Genomic DNA, 17,231 nt, shown 5'->3' on the forward strand with positions numbered 1-17,231 from the left:
TAGCCTCATGCATCACTTTCACCTGCTCCATGACAAGGTTCACCTGACGAAGAGCTTCCCTAGCGGCGCCTGGTGAGTCATCTGGAGTTTGATACGCAGCAAAAAGTGATGGCTGTAGAGCAGCCAAAGTAGTCGCTGGGTCAGAGGCGTGGAGTTGCACTGGAGCAGCAGGAGTTGGTGCAGTCGAGTCCGCAGTCGTCAGCGGGCTGGCAAACGTGACGCTGGTCCGAACAGGCTCTCCGGAACGATCGACCACCGCCTCGAGCGCCGGCGTCGACTGAGGAACCTGAACTTCAAGCCTCCTCCTGCCAAAGCTCCCACTCCTCCTCTTCCTCTCGTGTAGGGGCGCCTCTTCTTCATCATCAGGAAGCACAACAACTTCTTGCGGAACTACAGAAAGAGAGAAATGTCAGAAATTCTGCCGATTGACGATCTACTCAACTTAACGAAGCTTGGTCGATCAGACTTAACAACTCGTGAGGTGGCCTCTTCGTCTCCTGGCGCCTTGTCGATGACCATGTCAGTGGTAGCAGAGGTGGGACTGGAAAGACCCATGAATTGGTTGGTCAGAACAAGAAAATCTTCAGTCGACCTACGAAATTGCAAGCGAGATACTCACCCCGAAGCAACAGGGACGTCCATCTTAATCCTTGACAATGTCTTCCGAGCCTTGGGAGGAGCAACTTTAGGCTGCTTGGCCACCTTCTCCGTCGGCTCCTGAGTCGACGTCCGAGTGCGCTTGTGAGTACTGGCACTCGGGACCATGCTTTTCTCGCGCCCGCCGGATGGATCATGCTGCTGTTTGGATCGACGTTTGGAGCGCGGCGGCGAGTCGACTTCTTCCTCCTCGTCCTCCTCCTCGCTCTCCTCCTCCTCCTCTTCTCCCGGAGACTCCCACTCACCACTCTCCTCTGCACTGTCCCACCCCCTCCTGGTCCTGCTCCAAAGCTTGTTCACCGTTGGGCATCGAATGCATCTCAGTGAATACCTGCAGAACAAATCGGTCGAGTAAGAGTTAGTCAACATCAAGTATAGTCGGAGCGTGAGTGGGAAGCAGTCAAAACAAAAAGTATACCTTGTCGGGCGGGTTTCCGTCGCTGAAGGGGACGACTCGCCTAGATCCTCTGGGGTTGTCCTGGTTGCTTGTAATGCTCCTCAGCCACAAAGCTACGGTCTCAGATGACACTTCTTCTGGATGAACCCGAGCGGTGTCGTCCGGTCCGGAATACAACCACATCGGGTGATCGCGGGCCTAGAGAGGCTGGATGCGTCGACTAAGGAACACTTCCAGCAAGTCTAGGCCAGTAACCCCATCATTGATGTGCTGGACCACTCTATCCACCAACATCCTCATCTCCATGGTCTCAGCAACGGTTACTTTCAGTGGGGCAGGAGTCTGAACACGGTCAAACGAGAAGTGGGGAAGACCAGTTGACTGACCTGGAGCTACGACGTCCTGGCAGTAGAACCAGGTCGACTGCCAACCTCTAACAGATTCAGGGAGAGTCATGGCGGGAAAGGCACTCCTATTCCTCTTTTGGATACCTAAACCCCCACACATCTGGATGACGTGGGTTTTCGGGTCACTCGACTTCGCCTTTTTTACCGACTGGGAACGAATGGTGAAGATATGTTTGAAAAGACCCCAGTGCAGTCGACACCCTAAGAAGTTCTCGCACATCGATACAAATGCAGCTAAACACGTGATGGTGTTGGGAGAAAAATGGTGGAGCTGAGCGCCAAAGAAGTTCAAAAATCCCCGGAAGAAAGGATGCGGAGGGAGGGAGAAACCCCGGTCGACGTGGGTGGCGAGCAGAACGCACTCACCCGGTCGAGGTTGCGGTTCCGTCTCCCCCTTCGACAGCCTCGCCCCTCCCTTGGTGATCAATCCGGACTCCTCCAGTTCGGCTAGGTCCTCCTGCTGGACCAAAGACCAGATCCAATTGCCCTGGATCCAGCCCGGCAGCAGCCCCGCATGTGACGACGACCCACGGTTCTGCTTCTTGCCTTTCGCCGCCCCTGTCACCTTCTTAGCACGCTCTAGCGTTGTTGTCTTGTCCTTCACCATGGCTGGGGAGCAGCAGCATCGAGAGCGAAGGTGTTGGGCGCGGTGGAGAAGCGGAGGAGAAAGAAGAGGGAACAGGCGTGCATAGTGCCAGCGCCTCGGACCCATCACCTTATAAAGGGTCACCTCCGAGTGACTGACGCGTGGGACCAGACAATCCCATCAAATCCCGCAACAGTTGCATGCAGCGTACGTGGAGAAAAAGGCGGCGCAATAATGGAGGCATCGCTACTTATCCGGACCGCCCATTTCGATGCTCTTCGGCCCGCGCGCTTCCCTGAAATTTCGTATCCCGCGAAATCCGGGATACACTGCAGACAATCGCGCCCAAGATCCCGCGCTACAACACAGTACTCGACGCATGAGGTCACCAGTTCAATCGACAGCTCACTGAATGGATCAAGGTGACTGAGTCGACATCGAAGTACCGACGCAGGCGTTCGGTCTTGTAGAAAACACTCGTGAAGACACGAAGCTCGGAATAGATTCAACTTCAACCTACTTTTCACTCGTACCTTAATCCATTCGGGGGCTACTGATGAGGATACAGACTTGGGGTAGGGTCATAGGCCTGACCTATATGCCCTACCCAAGGTCACTACCCTGGAAGATAAAAGGACCAAGAGACAACAGGAGAGTGCCAGTCAAACACGTGGAGTGCAATCCACTCGACGACCACATCACTCGGAGGTCCTCCTCGTTACCGTCACTCGACCATATGAAGAGTCACTCGACCATATCGAAGACCAAGAGTCAGAAGGACCCGCAACAGTCGGACGTTCACCCCTCAGTCTTTATAAGCATTAACAACACTTAAGGCTGGCGTTACCAGTAATGCCCCTTACTTTATGTACATTAAGCCCCTTGTAATGGAGGTGGGCGGGGGGTCCTGGCGCACTCTATATAAGCCACCCCCTCCTCTGGGGCAAGGGTTTGCACCCCTTGTAATATCACACACATAATCCAATCGACCGCCTCCGGGCACCGAGACGTAGGGCTATTACTTCCACTGTGAAGGGCCTGAACTCGTAAATCCCGCATGTACACCTTCACCATAGCTGAGATCTTGCCTCTCCATACCTAACCCCCTTTCTACTGTCAGTCTTAGGACCACGACAATAGCCAATAGGGGCATCTAGGTTTCGCTATTGGTTATTGACCTGAGAGGTGTCTCGGTCATGTCTACATAGTTCTCGAACCCGTAGGGTCCGCATGCTTAACGTTCGTTGACGATATAGTGTTATATGAGTTATATGATTTCGTGACTGAATGTTGTTCAGAGTCTTGGATGAGATCGCGTAGATGACGAGGAATCACGAAATGGTCGAGAGGTAAAGATGGACATATAGGACGGTGGTATTTGGACACCATAACTATTTTGGGACGTACCGAGAAGAAATCAGGTCAGCAAAAGGGGTTCTGGGCACCCCCGAGAAGATATGGGCCTTATGGACCAAAGGAGGGGACAGACTAGCGCACAAGCGGGCTAGCACGCCCCTCCCTTGGCTGGTCGGCCCTATGAGGAAGGAAAGGGGAGGGGTGGCCCCTCCTGCCTTTCCCTCCTCAGGAGAGAAAGGAAATGGGGGGGGGGCACCTCCTCCTTCCTTCCTCCCGCACTCCAAATAAGGAAGGGGGCGCCACTTGGGAGGAGACCCCAAGTAGGATTCAACCTACTTGGGGCGCCCTCCTGGATGCTCCCTCCCCTCCACCACCTATATATATATCTATATATATATATATATATCTATATATATATATATATATATATCTGGGAGGGGGGCACCTAGCACACCAGAACATTATCTTAGCCGTGTGCGGCGCCCCCCTCCACCATTTACACCCTCGGTCATATTTTCGTAGTGCTTAGGCAAAGCCCTATGGAGATAGCTTCACCATCATCATCACCATGCCGTCGTGCTGCCAGAAATCATCTGCTACCTCGTCATCTTGTTGGATCAAGAAGGCAGAGGACGTCACCGAGCTGAACGCGGAGGTGCCATATGTTCGGTACTTGATCGGTTGGAGCGCGAAGATGTTCGACTACATCAACCGCGTTGTTAAACGCTTTTGCTTACGGTCTACGAGGGTACATAGACACACTTATCCCTCGTTGCTATGCATCTTCATGGATAGATCTTGCGTTTGCGTAGATTTTTTTTGTTTTCCATGCAACGCATCCCAATAGTGGCATCCGAGCCAGGTCTATGCGTAGATGATATGCACGAGTAGAACACAAAGAGTTGTGGGCGGTGATAGTCATACTTCTTACCACCAATGTCTTATTATGATTCGGCGGTATTGTGGAATGAAGCGGACCGGACCAACATTACATGTCCACGCACATGAGACCGGTTCCACCGACAGACATGCAACTAGTTTTGCATAAAGGTGGTTGGCGGGTGTCTATTTCTCCTACTTTAGTTGAATCGAATTTGACTACGATCGGTCCTTGAAGAAGGTTAAAACAATAAACTTGATGAATTGCCATTGTGGTTTTTGCGTAGTTAAGAACAATTCTTGCTAGAAGCCCGTAGCATCCACGTAAAATTTGCAACAACAAAGTAGAGGACGTCTAACTTGTTTTTGGAGGGCATGTTGTGATGTGATATGGTCAAGATATGATGTGATATATATTGATGTATGAGATGATCATGTTTTGTAATATCGACAACCGACAGGAGCCTTAGGGTTGTCTCTTTATTGTATGAAGTGCAAGCTCCATGTAATTGCTTTACTTTATCACTATGCATTAGTGATAGTTGTAGAAGCAATAGTTGGCGTGACAACCTCTACGCAACAACGCTATGATGGAGATCAAGGTGTCGAGCCGGTGACGATGGAGATCATGACGATGCTTTGGAGATGGAGATCAAAAGCACAAGATGATGATGGCCATATCATGTCACATATTTGACTGCATGTGATGTTATCTTTTATGCATCTTATTTTGTTTAGAACGACGGTAGCATTATAAGATGATCCCTTCTCTAAATTTCAAGATAAAAGTGTTCTCCCTGAGTATGCACCATTGCCAAAGTTTGTCGTTTTGAAGCACCACGTGATAAATGAGTGTGATAGACTCTACTTTCATATACAACGGGTATAAGACAATTTTGCACATGCAGAATACTTCGGTTAAACTTTACGAGCCTAGCATGTACAGACATGGTCTCAGAACACTGGAGACCGAAAGGTCGAACGTGAGTCATATAGTAGATATGATCAACATAGAGATGTTCACCATTGATGACTACCCCATCTCATGTGATGATCGGACATGGGTTAGTTGATTTGGATCATGTATCACTTAGATAACTTGAGATCTTTATTTAAGTGGGAGTTCATTAGTAATTTGATTAATTGAAATTAATTTATCATGAACTTAGTCTTATAGTTTTGCATATCTATGTTGTAGATCAATGGCTCGAGCTATCGTTCCCCTGAATTTTAATGCGTTCCTAGAGAAAGCTAAGTTGAAAGATGATGGTAGCAACTACACGGACTGGTTCCGTAACTTGAGGATTATCCTCATTGCTGCACAGAAGAATTATGTCCTTGATGCACCGCTAGGTGAAAGGCCTGCTACAGGAGCTAAAGCTAATGTTATGAACGTCTGGCAAGCTCGATCTGATGACTACATATAGTTCACTGTGCCATGATTTACGGCTTAGAACCGGGACTTCAAAGACGGTTTGAACGTCATGGAGCATATGAGATTCCAAGAGTTGAAGTTAATATTTCAAGCAAATGCCCGGGTTGAGAGATATGAAGTCTCCAACAAGTTCTATAGCTACAAGATGGAGGAGAACGGTTCTGTCAGTGAACACATACTCAAAATGTCTGGGTATTATAATCACTTGACTCAGCTGGGAGTTGATCTTCCAGTTGATTGTGTTATTGACAGAGTTCTTCAATCACTGCCACCAAACTACAAAGTCTTCGTGATGAATTATAATGTGCAAGGGATGAACAAAACAATTCCCGAGCTCTTCGCAATGCTCAAGGCTGCGGAGGTAGAATCAAGAAGGAGCATCAAGTGTTGATGGTTAACAAGACCACTAATTTCAAGAAAATGGACAAGGGAAAGAAAGGAACTTCAAGAAGAATGGCAAGCAAGTTGCCACTCCCGGAAATAAGCCCAAAGCTGGACCCAAGCCTAAACTGAGTGATTCTATTGCAAAGGGACTGGTCACTGGAAGCAGAACGACCCCAAATACTTGGTGGATAAGAAGGATGGCAAAGTGAACAAAGGTATATTTGATATACATGTTATTTCTCTCTTTTTTGATTACCTTCCTCGTGTATGTACAAGACCGAATCCATTCTTTTTCAAAATCGATTTAGAAAAAGAGCTACTAATCCTTAACTTTTCAAGGAATCCTTCATCAGTGGTTGTGAATGACTGACTTTTTCAATCCTTTCGACCTTGATTCCGTAGGAGCAAGTCAGAAAGGTGTACCTTACTAATGCTTGTAGTAGTGCCTGGGTATTTGATACTGGTTCGATTGCTCATATTTGTAACTCGAAACATGAGCTGCGGAATAAATGAAGATTGGCTAAGGATGAGATGACGATGCGCGTCGGAAATGGTTCCAAGGTCGTTGTGATCGCCGTCGGCATGCTACCTCTACATCTATCTTCGGGATTAGTTTTAGACCTCAATAATTGTTATTTGGTGCTGCAATGAGCATGAACATTATATCTGGATCTTGTTTATTACGAGACGCTTATTCATTTAAATCAGGGAATAATGGTTGTTCTATTTATATGAATAATATCTTTTATGGTCATGCACCCTTGAAGAGTGGTATATTCTTGTTGAATCTCGATAGTAGTGATACACTATTCATAATATTGATGCCAAAAGATGCAAAGTTGATAATGATAGTGCAACAGGCTTGTGGCACTGCCGTTTAGGTCATATTGGTGTAAAGCGCATGAAGAAACTCCATACAGATGGACTTTTGGAATCACTTGATTATGAATCATTTGATACTTGCGAACAATGCCTCATGGGCAAGATGACTAAAACTCCATTCTACGGAACAATGGAGCAAGCTAATGACTTACTGGAAATAATACATACCGATGTATGCGGTCCAATGAGTATTGAAGCATGCGGCGGGTATCGTTATTTTCTGACCTTCACAGATGATTTGAGTAGATATGGGTATGTCTACATGATGAAACACAAGTTTGAGACATTTGAAATGTTCAAAAAAATTCAGAGTGATGTGGAGAATCATTGTAACAAGAAAATAAAGTTTCTACGATCTGATCGCGGAGGCGAATATTTGAGTTATGAGTTTGGCCTTCATTTAAAACAATATGGAATAGTTTCACAACTCACGCCGCTTGGAACACCACAACGTAATGGTGTGTGTGAATATCGTAACCGTACTTTATTGGATATGGTGCGTTCTATGATGTCTCTTACTATTTTACCACTATCGTTTTGGGGTTATGCATTAGAGACAGTTGCATTCATGTTAAATAGGGCACCATATAAATCCACTGAGACGACATCGTATGAACTGTGGTTTGGCAAGAAACCTAAGCTATCATTTCTAAAAAATTGGGGTTGCGACACTTATGTCAAAAGGCTTCAGCCTGATAAGCTTGAACCCAAATCGGAGAAGTGCATCTTCATAGGATACCCTAAGGAAAAAAATTGGGTACACCTTATACCACAGATCCGAAGGCAAGATCTTTGTTGCCAAGAATGGAACATTTCTAGAGAAGGAGTTTTCTCGAAAGAAGTGAGTAGGAGGAAAGTAGAACTTGATGAGGTAATTGTACCTTCTCTCAATTTGTAAAGTAGCACATAAGAGAAATCCATTCCTGTGATGCCCACACCAACTAGAGAGGAAGCAAATGATGATGATCATGAAACTTCAGATCAAGTTACTACTAGACCTCGTAAGTCGAACAGAGCATGTTCCGCACCAGAGTGGTACGGTAATCCTGTCCTGGAAGTCATGTTACTAGACAATGGCGAACCTACAAACTATGAAGAAGCCATGATGAGCCCAGATTCCGATAAATGGCTTGAGGCCATGAAATCTGAGATAGGATCCATGTATTAGAATAAAGTGTGGACTTTGATGGACTTGCCTGATGATCGGCAAGCCATTGAGAATAAATGGATCTTCAAGAAGAAGACAGACGCTGATGGTAATGTCACCATCTACAAAGCTTGACTTGTCGCAAAAGGTTTTCGACAAGTTCAAGGGGTTGACTACGATCAGACCTTCTCACCTGTAGTGATGCTTAAGTCAGTCTGAATCATGTTCTCAATTGCCGCATTTTATAATTATGAAATCTGGCAAATGGACGTCAAAACTGTATTCCTTAATGGATTTCTTAAAGAAGAGTTATATATGCAACCAGAAGGTTTTGTCGATCCTATAGGTGCTAACAAAGTGTGCAAGCTCCAGCGATCCATCTATGGACTGGTGCAAGCATCTTGCAGTTGGAATATACGCTTTGATGAGGTGATCAAAGCATATGGCTTTATACAAACTTACGATGAAGACTATATTTACAAGAAAGTGAGTCGGAGCTCTGTAGCATTTCTGATATTAAAAGGATACTTGAATAAGAATTTTTCAATGAAAGACCTCGGTGAAGCTGCTTATTTATTGGGCATCAAGATCTATAGAGATAGATCGAGACGCTTAACAGGACTTCCACAAAGCACATACCTTGATAAAGTTTTGAAGAAGTTCAAAATGGATCAGTCAAAGAAATGGTTCTTGCCTGTGTTACAAGGTGTGAAGTTGAGTCAAACTCAAAACCCGACCACTGCAGAAGATGGAGAGAAAATGGAAGTCATTCCCTATGCCTCGGCCATAGGTTCTATCATGTATGCTATGCTGTGTACCAAACCTGATGTGTGCCTTGCCATAAGTCTCTGGTAGGGAGGTACCAAAGTAATCCTGGGGTGGATCACTGGACAACGGTCAAGAACATCCTGAAGTACCTGAAAAGGACCAAGGACATGTTTCTCGTTTGTGGAGGTGACAAAGAGCTCGTCGTAAATGGTTATATCGATGCTAGCTTCGACACTGATCCAGATGATTCTAAGTCACAAACCGGACACGTATTTATATTGAATGGTGGAGCTGTCAGTTGGTGCAGTTCCAAGCAGAGCGCCATGGCGGGATCTACGTGTGAAGCATAGTACATAGACGCTTCGGAAGCAGCACATTAAGGAGTCTGCATGAAGGAGTTCATATCCGGTCTAGGTGTAATACCTAGTGCATCGGGTCCAATGAAAATCTTTTGTGACAACACTGGAGCAATTGCCTTGACAAAGGAATCCAGGTTTTACAAGAGAACCAAACACATCAAGAGACGCTTCAACTCCATTCGCGAAAAGGTCAAGGATGGAGACATAGAAATTTTCAAAGTACATACAAATCTGAATGTGGCAGACCCATTGACTAAGCCTCTTCCGCGAGCAAAACATGGTCAACAAAAAGTGGGTGTTAGAGTCATCACAATGTAATCTTGATTATTGACTCTAGTGCAAGTGGGAGACTGAAGGAAATATGCCCTAGAGGCAATAATAAAGTTGTTATTTTATATTTCCTTATTCATGATAAAGGTTTATTATTCGTGCTAGAATTGTATTGATCGGAAACTTAAATACATGTGTGAATACATAAACAAATATCGTGCCCCTAGTAAGCCTCTACTAGACTAGCTCGTTGATCAAAGATGGTTAAGGTTTCCTAACCATGGACATGTGTTGTCATTTGATAACAGGATCACATCATTAGGAGAATGATGTGATGGACGAGACCCATCCATTAGCTTAGCATATTGTTCATTCAGTTTATTGCTATTGCTTTCTTCATGTTAAATACATATTCCTTCAACTATAATATTATGCAACTCCCGAATATCGGAGGAATACCTTGTGTGCTATCAAACGTCACAACATAACTGGGTGATCATAAATATGCTCTACTGGTATCTCCGAAGGTGTTTGTTGAGTTGGCATAGATCGAGATTAGGATTTGTCACTCCAAGTATCAGAGAGGTATCTCTGGGCCCTCTCGGTAACACACATCATAAGCTTGCAAGAAAATGACTAAGGAGTTAGTCACGAGGTGATTTATTACGGAACGAGTAAAGAGACTTGCCAGTAACAAGATTGAACTAGGTATGAAGATACTGACGACCAAATCTCGGGCAAGTAACATACCGATGGACAAAGGGAATTATGTATGTTGTCATAACGGTTCGACCAATAAAGATCTTCGTAGAATATGTAGGAGCCAATATGGGCATCCAAGTTCAGCTGTTGGTTATTGACCAGAGAGGTGTCTCGGACTCTCGGTCATGTCTACATAGTTCTCGAACCCGTAGGGTGCGCACGCTTAACGTTCGTTGACGATATAGTGTTATATGAGTTATATGATTTGGTGACCAAATATTGTTCGAAGTCCCAGATGAGATCACAAACATGAAGAGGAGTCTCGAAATGGTCGAGAGGTAAATAAAGATATATAGGACGATGGTATTTGGATACCGGAAGTGTTTCGGGACATACCGAGAAGAAATTGGGTCACCGGAAGGGGTTTCAAGCACCCCCCCCCCCCCCGGGAAGGTATGGGCCTTATGGGCCAAAGGAGGCAGACTAGACCACAAGGGGGCTGGTGCACCCCTCCCTTGGGTGGTCGGCCCTATGGGGAAGGAAAGGGGAGGGATGGCCCCTCCTTCCTTTCCCTCCTCAGGAGAGAAAGGAAAGGGGGTGCCACCTCCTCCTTCCTTCCTCTCGCACTCCAAACAAGGAAGGGGGGTGCCACTTGGGAGGAGAACCGATGTAGGATTCGGCCTACTTGGGGCGCCCTCCTGGATGCTCCCTCCTCCCCCCACCTATATATATGTGGGAGGGGGCGCCTAGCACACTAGAACATTATCTTAGCCGTGTGCGGCGCCCCTCCATCGTTTACACCTCCGGTCATATTTTCGTAGTGCTTAGGCGAAGCCCTGCGGAGATAGCTTCACCATTACTATCACCACGCCATCGTTCTGCCGGAACTCATCTACTACCTCGCCATCTTGCTGGATCTGAAAGTGTGTTATGTCGACTAGAGGGGGGGTGAATAGGCGATTTTTATGAATTCTTCACTGAGGAATTTGCCGGTGAGGAAATTCCTTAGCGAAGAACTATTAGCAGCGGAATAAGTACTCAGAAGTAAGCATAATAGAATACAAGCATGGTCATCATGATGAAATGAAGACTAGCACAGAGTACAGAAAGCGTAATCACAGGATAACACAAGATGAAGACAAACATACTGAAGAAATTGAACTGAGGAAATTGAGAAAGTCTTCAGTCAAAGTCTTCAAACACAGATATGAACAAACACTCAACACAGTAATGAGGAAATGAAAGGGTTGAGGAAATAGAACCAGTTAGGTTGGTGAAGACAATGATTTGGTAGACCAGTTCCAACTGCTGTCTCAGTTGTACGTCTGGTTGGAGCGGCTGAGTATTTAAACTCGAGGACACACAGTCCCAGACACCCAGTCGCTGAGCACGTAGCTCAGGACACCCAGTCCTCACCATATTCTCCTTGAACTAAGGTCACACAGACCTCGTCCAATCACTTGTGGTAAGTCTTCAGGCGACTTCCAAACCTTCACAGACTTGGTCACTCGGTGATCCACAATTCCTCTTGGATGCTCTAGACCTTGACGCCTAACCGTCTGGAAGAAGCACAGTCTTCAAAGGTAACAAGCGTCGGATCCACGCAGGATCAATTTCTTCAGTGATGCTCAATCACTTTGGGTTTGTAGGGGTTTGGTTTTGGGTTTTCCTCACTCGATGATTTTCGCTCAAAGTCCTCGGAGGATGGGTTGCTCTCAAATGACAAGTGTCAAGTTCTCTCGGAGCAGCCAACCAGCTAGTGGTTGTAGGGGGTGGCTATTTATAGCCTAGGGAGCAGCCCGACATGATAAGACATAAATGCCCCTCAATGATATGACCGTTAGGTGGATAAGATATTTTGGGACAGCTGGCGCGCAGCACAGCAACGGTCGGAAATTTGACTCTCAAATTCCTCAGGGCTATCATGTTCCTCACTGTGTAGGTAATTCGCACTGACGAATTCCTAACTCCTCAGTCAGAACAAATTCATCAGCGACCAGAAGAACTTCATCTCTGTCACTGAAGAAAGTGACTGAACTGTATGAGATTTCCAAAGGCTTCACTCGAAGGGATTGGTAGGTGTAGGATTTTGAGTTGAGCATCACATGGAAATTTTTCCTTAGTATTTCCTCGACCCCCTTTAACAGTACGGTGTTTCCTATGACTCAAGAAAGAGAAAATGAAACTACGAAAACAAAAGTCTTCACGCTTCATGTTCCACAAATGAATACCAAGTCTTCAAGGTCACACCAATTTCTTCTCTTTCAAAGTCTTCAGAAAGTCTTCAGAATATCAAAGTCTTCAGTTGAAGAACTTCATTTTTAGGGGTCGACTTTCTCTATAAATATCAAACTCCTCATAGACTTATAGACCAGTGTATACTCACAAACGCATTAGTCCCTTAACCTATAAGTCTTCAATACACCAAAATCACTAAGGGGCACTAGATGCACTTACAATCTCCCCCTTTTTGGTGATTGATGACAACATAGGTTAAGTTTTCAACAGGGATAAACATATGAAGTGTATACACTGATATTGAGGAATTTGATTACAAGATATAGTAGAACTCCCCCTGAAGATGTGCATAGTGAGGAATTTGCTTTTGAAGCAATGCACATTTGAAGAGTTGAATCATGGAGATCTCCCCCTATATCTTGTAATTCATACACGCATTTGATATATAATATGAAGAATTTGAAATGCATGATGAAATATGGTACCTGATGAGATTCAGCATGCGTGCAATGTCATTAACGAGGAATAAGCATGCAAAGCATAATGCAACAAAAGTATCAGCGCACCATCGGGTTTAAGATTACAACTCGATCCAAATAAAAGTTTCAGAAGAATGAGAGTTGTAACTTAAAAAAATGCCCTTAATATAGACCCGTTTGAAGACTAACTCAGATTTCTCCCCCTTTGTCATCAAATGACCAAAAGGATTGAAACTGAGGACTAACGCCCCTGAAGAATTTCAAGTCGATGGAGGAGCGCCAGCGTTGTCGGGGTTGTTTGTTGTAGCAGGGCCTGTCGCAGTGTCGTCCAAATCTTCATACTCATCAGTGTCACGCGATGAAGAATAAGAGCTGGCCACCAGTGGAGGAATTTTGACCCTCTTGAATTTCTTCGGAGGTGGTGCAGACCAGTCAAATTCTTCCTTGAGACCCATAGTCTTCAGTTCTTCAGCGCTATAGACATGAGTGAGGACAGCCCAGGTGCGGTTAAAGGTTTCATGAAGGTAGTATTGGTTCTTCTTCACTGCATTGTGTGTTGAGGTCATATTGTGAAGAAGTGCGCCAAACTGACGCTTTACCCATTTGTGATTGCGATCAACCTTCTGATGAAGACTGAGGAGTAACTCACGGTCAGTCATCACCCTGGGTGCTGTGGCTTGAGGATTTTGCTTGGCTGAGGTATTTGCGGCAGAGTCATGTGCGGCAAAATCGTCATTGGTAGAGTAAGATGCAGCCTTGCGAAATTGACCATCCAATGGACGAATGCCTTCATCGATCACAGCAGCGGCCTTGCCTTTATCATCAGCTGATGAAACTGTCCGTTTGAGGACTTCAATGGGAGGCAAGTAGCTATCGTGGTTCAGAGTGTCAGCTTTGTAATTCAGTGAAGATCTTGCCCTGATGAATCTCATAATCCAAGGAGCATAGGGCTTCTGCTCGAATGGTGACATAGCAATATTGGCCAGAGTCCTCATGAAGAAATCATGGAAGTTGACGGGAATGCCATGAATGATGTTGAAAAGCATATTATTCATGATGCCAACGAATTCTTCATCATTTGAGTCGTGGCCTTTGATGTGACTCATTGTCTTCGTCAGAATTTGATAGACAGTCCGAGGCACATAGAGTAATTCCTTGACGAGGAATTTGGTTCGTGGGGCCTGCCTTGGCTTCAAAGGCTTCATCAGCACTTGCATATAGTGATTTGAAAGTTCTGGTTCGTTGTAGATACAACGAGCACCATCAAGTGGAGGACTGAGTGGTAGAGCATGAAGCAATTCAGTTGCTGGTGCCTTGTAGTGAGTATTTTCAGACATCCAGTCTAATACCCATGAGTTCACGTCTTCAGCGTCTCCGGTGATGTGCAGAGTTGCATAGAATTGAAGAATGAGTTCTTCATTCCAGTCATAGATATCAGTGCAGAAATTCAGAAGTCCTGCATCATGAAGAACACTGAGGACTGGCTCAAAGCCGGGCAGAGACTCCATGTTCACATGAGGAATATGTGCATGATCGAAGACTTTGTCTTTGTTGAAGAGCACTGAGGAATAGAAATTGGCTTGGCTGGCAGTCCAGAAATGCCTCTTCCTTATGCGAGCAGAATCATATGGATTATAATCAGTGAAGAATACATGCTCGGCAAAGAAATCTTCAGCCTTGAACTTCTGTTTGCTTGAGAACGGATTCTTTGGCTTTGGCAGAGGGGTGTCAGTGAGTTGCATCACCACCTCAGGAATCGCGAGCTCAGGTTCTTCAGGCTGAGGAATTTCTTGTTCCTCAACAGGTGCAGTCTGAGGATCAGCAGCAGCAGGTTCATCAGCACTAGTGGCTGGAATTTCTTCATGGACAGATGAAGTGGGATGAGTTTCTTCAGAGCCCATTTGAACAGTTGGAGCAGGGGACTGAGGTATCTGTTGGATTGGGGTGAAGAGTGGAGAATTTGGATGCTGACTTTCCCAAAAGTCATCGTTCATCACTGGCGTTGTGCTTCCAATATCCACATCTTCTTCAAGTTCCTCAACACCGGCCTCTTCAGCTGTGAACTGAGGCATAGGCAAGGAAATGATTGGGGTTGAAGGGATTGCTTCCACTTCAATTTCTTCATCAATCTGCTCTGACGAAGCAGCAGAATGATTTTCTTCATCAGATCCGCTTGGGATCTCATAGTCTTCTCCAAAAGGAACAAGGTCCTTTGATGGCATGGAGGAAATCGGAACAGCATCAATTGGATTTTCGAGTGAGCTGGTCATTGGCTTCATTTTCTTCGCAGCCGAAGAGTTTGACGCAGCTGATGCCTTCCTTTTCTTTACTGTAGCTCGCTCTGCAGCCTTGGTCTTCTTCACATCAGAAGCAGATGGAAGAATTGGAGTTAGTGTGGGCGCGGGAGGAGCTAAGGAATCTGTTTCATTTTCTTCAGGCGCAACTGATACAGTTGCTCCGATCTCTTCAGTTTCTTCAGGCGCACCACTAGTGGATGCCCTGGCAATTTCTTCAGCGGCTGGAATTTCTTCACCAGCCCTGGAACGAGCATGTTCTTCAGCAGGATGAAAGTCATCAGCGGTGCTGGCATGTTCTTCAGCAGGCTGAGCAGAGTCTGCAGCCTGAAGATTTTCTTGTTGCGATGGGGCTGCAACATTTGTGAATTTCTTCGTCAGATTGACGAATCTTACTTTAGCTCCTTGCCAATCAGCATAGTAGGCATCAAAGTCATTGCTGAGGGCTTGAATTTCAGACTGAGCCTGGAGAAGTTCCTCAAGTGTCATTCTGACAACGTTTTTCTTCAGGAGCTTCCCCTTTCTGTATTGAGCTTTCTTGATCTCTCTTGCCTTTTCAAACTTCCATTTCTCTTCAGTGATGAAATGGGTCAACATATGACTTTGTCCAGGGGTCAGATGAAAATCAGGCATTGGGGTGTTTGGATCCTTGTGCCAGAGATCAATATAATCGAGGATTTTTCTCGGATCCAACAGCAGTGGCACAGATGTGCCTTTGGCTCTAGCGGCCTTCACGTGTCTGTCTCTGATGATTTCTGCGAGTTCATCATCAGAAGCTTCATCATCAGAAGGCACATGGAATGCGACATGTTTCTTCTTTGGACTTGGCCGAGGACCTCGTCCAGCTGTTGCTTTGGTCTTCAACAGTGTGGGGCCTGATGAGGAAATTGGTGCAGCTGAGGAACTTGCTGAAACACTAGAGGCAATTGAGAAACTAGCAGTCCTTTGACATGTAGCCAGATGCACAGGAGCTGAGGACTTTGAAGGAGCTGTTGAGGACTTTGGTGGAGCTGTTGAGGACTTTGGTGGAGCTGTAGCAGTGTGAGGAATTTGCCGTGAGGGCATTGTTGGTGAAGCACTTGGCTTACGAGCAGGCTTCTTTGGCATGGATTTCCTCGGTTTGACCGAGGCCTCAGTAGCAGTAGCAGTGGCAGAATCCTCATTGAATTTCTTCACTACCTCCTTGGCTTGTCTTGCCAATTTAGCTTGGCGCTTAGCCCATTCTTCAGGAAAGTCCTCACTACGTTTGATGCTTGTGGGGTCAGCTACTTGGCCAGGTGCCAATGGAGCTCTTGGGCATGGAGGATTGAGGGCGAATTTCCTCATGTACTTTGGAGTCACATATCTGTATTCCCTCAATTCCCTTGCCCATCTCCGTTCAATCCTCTGAATGCGCACCTTGCGCTGATTTTTGTTTTCTTTGCCAAATTTTGCTTCATCAGGTGTGCAATAGTCAGCATAAATTTCCTCAGGGATTTCAAACACAGTCATAACCTCAGGTTTCTTTCCTCCTTTCTGCGGCTTCTTACCGCCTGCCATATTCTTCAGTTGAGGAATTTGAACAATCGAGTTCTTTGAAGAAGTATGCAGTTTTTCTTCGAGGAACGCTGCAAATGAGTTAAGTTGATGAGAACCTAGTGATTCAGCAGCAGACATGAGTACCTGTAAACAGAGTACAGGTGCGAGGAATTCGGAGAGGTCATATGCGTTCTGAGGAGATTAACAAGTTTTGAGGAATTTGACCAGATGAACCTTGAGGAATTTCACTAAGCGTTCTTGTCTTAGGTTCCAGAGTTGTACAGATCGAAGATCCACACAATTAGGGAATCTTGAAGAAAATGATTGCTTAGAGAAACAGTTCAAGATCATATGATGTGTGGTGTTCATACGTGTGAAGATTTGAAGAATAAACACCTTTGAAGATTTTCAGGAAAGTTTGAGAATCAAAGTGAGTAATAAAAGTAACTTTTAATTACCCGAAGTGAAGAACA

The sequence above is a fragment of the Triticum aestivum genome, chromosome 4B, assembly GCF_018294505.1.
Source record: "Triticum aestivum cultivar Chinese Spring chromosome 4B, IWGSC CS RefSeq v2.1, whole genome shotgun sequence".
NCBI lineage: Eukaryota > Viridiplantae > Streptophyta > Magnoliopsida > Poales > Poaceae > Triticum > Triticum aestivum.